Here is a 2,600-nt window from a genome sequence, read left to right on the forward strand (position 1 = left end):
CAACAAACAGTTCAATGAGCTATCAGAAGACTTCTAAGTTGCCTAGAGCTGCCAGGCAGTACATATGTAGGAAGGAGAAAAATTTGAAAAATGTAGGAATTTTAGAGGATGATGAGCATATAGATGGGATGTATGACAGTATGATTTGTGCAGATACGATGATAGAGATGGAAAATATGCTGAAAACTGATATGCAAAGTTGTCACAGTAATGTATTAGTGCAATCCCTGGACATGTTTCATGAAATTGCAGATTTTGTGTCATAGATTGAGTCAAAGGCTGAGGTGGCCCAGCAAAAAGTGTTGAGTGCTGAAGAAATTCAGCAAACAAAGTTTTCGGCTGATTATGATCAGCTTATAGAGACCCAGAGGGCTGAAAACTTTCAGCCAACAGAGTTTACTGCTGAAATATTTCAGCATCCAGAGTTTAGGGATGTTCCTATGTAGTCCATAGAGCAAAGGGCTGAGGATATTCAGCCCCATTGGAGTGCAGAATTGCTGATTTACAACAAGATTTATGTAATGCAAAGGATCATAATGAAGCCAGAGTTGATACGAAATACAAAACTGTGGATAAGAAGGTGAAGCCGGTAGCTGTACCGCTTCCACCTGACAGTGATCAGCAAATAGAGAGGGCTGCCAAACAGCCAATTTTGAGGAATCCGGAGCATATAGGCCATAAATTTTCAGCAGAGACTCTTGTTGAATTGAAAATTGGAAATGGTGATTTCTTGCTACCTACAGAGAAGCAATGCTTTCAGGAGATGCTTGAGTGACATGGAAGGGGGTTTGCTTTTTTCCCGCATGAGATTGGATGTGTGAATCCGGATATTGTTGCTCCTATGGTCATTTTTACTATTCCTCATATTCCATGGAGCCTCCGACCTATTCCAGTGCCTAAGGCACACCTGCCAAAGCTGATTGATTTGTTGAATGAGAAAATCAGGATGGGAATTCTTGAGCCTTCATCTGCACCATACTCAAACAGGTGGTTTACGGTTCCAAAGAAGAATGGTACTCTCCGATTTATACAGGACATGCAGCCAGTAAACAGAGTTACTATCAGGAATGTTGGTATAGGTCCAGTTGTGGATAAGTTTGCAGAAGCATTTGCTGGACGTGCCATCTATTCTTTAGGTGATTTGTATTCGGGATATGATCAGTTCTAGTTGGCTTTGGAAAGTAGGGACATAACCACTATGAGAACTCCTATTCGGCTTGTCAGGATGTGTACCTTGCCTCAAGGTGCCACTAATTTTGTTGCGCATATGATGAATGCCATGCATAAGGTTCTTCGTGATTATATACCTCAGCTTACTATGCCTTTCTTGGATGATGTGCCCATTAAGGGGCGTGCAGAAGAAGAGAAGAATAAGAGTCTAAATGAGCAGGGATGCAGATACTTTGTGGCTGATCATATTTCAGCTTGTGAGAAGATTTTGGCCAGGTCAAAAGAAGTGAACTTGACACTATCAGGGCAAAAATCTGTTTTTGGAGTGAATGAGGTTGTCATTGTTGGACATATGTGTGGATATTATGGCAGGAAACCCTCACCTGATAAGGTGGATGCTATAGGCAAGATTACGGAGTATTGTTCTACCACTTCAGAGGTACGGAGATTCATTGGAGCTTGTGTGTTTTATATGATTTGGATACCTCATTTTGCACACATAGCAGATTGTTTATATCAGCTGCTTCGAAAGGGCAGAAATTCATTGGGATGAGAGCCACATTAGAGCCATGCGGAAATTGAAGAAGTTATTGCAAATTGCTCCTACTCTCAGGAAAGCGAATTATAATTGTGGAAGGCCTATTGTATTAACAGTTGACACTAGTCCAATTGGCATAGGTTGTGGGTCAAGATGATGCAGATGGAAATAGGTATGCTATTCGGTTTGGGGCGAAAGTCCTAAATGAGAGACAGAGGAGATATCCGCAAATCAAGAGGGAGTTACTGGAGATTGTTACGGCTCTCAAATGTGACAAGGAGTACTTTATTGGAGCTTCAGTTGTGGTAGAGAGAGATTGCTTGCCATTGATTGGTATGATTACGAGTTGCTCTACTCTGGATATAGCTATGTTGAGATGGATTGCATACATCAAGTCATTAAATCCGGAATTTAAACACATAGCAGGGAAGGATAATCCAGTGGCAGATATGCTGTCTAGTGCTAGATATGATGATGAGGAAATACTATTTGCAGAAGAGGATAATGCAGAAATTTCAGCCGCTATGGTTGATCATGTTTGCCATGTCTATGATATTGTGGCTTTCATAGAAGAACTCTATGTTGGAGATTGGTTGCAGATTGGCAAGTACCTTAGTACACTAAGCAAAAGAGATGAATGGACAGATGAAGAGTTCAAGAAGATCATAAGAAAAGCCTATGGTTACTTTCTCAAGGACGGATTTCTTTGGAAGCATCCGAAGAAAAGAGGTGGATTACCTTTGCGGGTTGTCTACGATAGAGAGACACAGTTACAGGTGATGAGGGAGTTTCATGAGAGTCCTTGGGCTGGTCATAGAGGAGTGTGGGCTACTTATGAGAAAATCAAGGAGAAATATTGGTGGAAAGGCATGTATAGAGATGTTTCTCACTT

This window comes from Lygodium microphyllum, unplaced genomic scaffold (genome assembly GCF_053477565.2).
Source record: "Lygodium microphyllum isolate KBCC unplaced genomic scaffold, Lygodium_microphyllum_v1.1.10 scaffold_47, whole genome shotgun sequence".
Taxonomy (NCBI): Eukaryota; Viridiplantae; Streptophyta; class Polypodiopsida; order Schizaeales; family Lygodiaceae; genus Lygodium; species Lygodium microphyllum.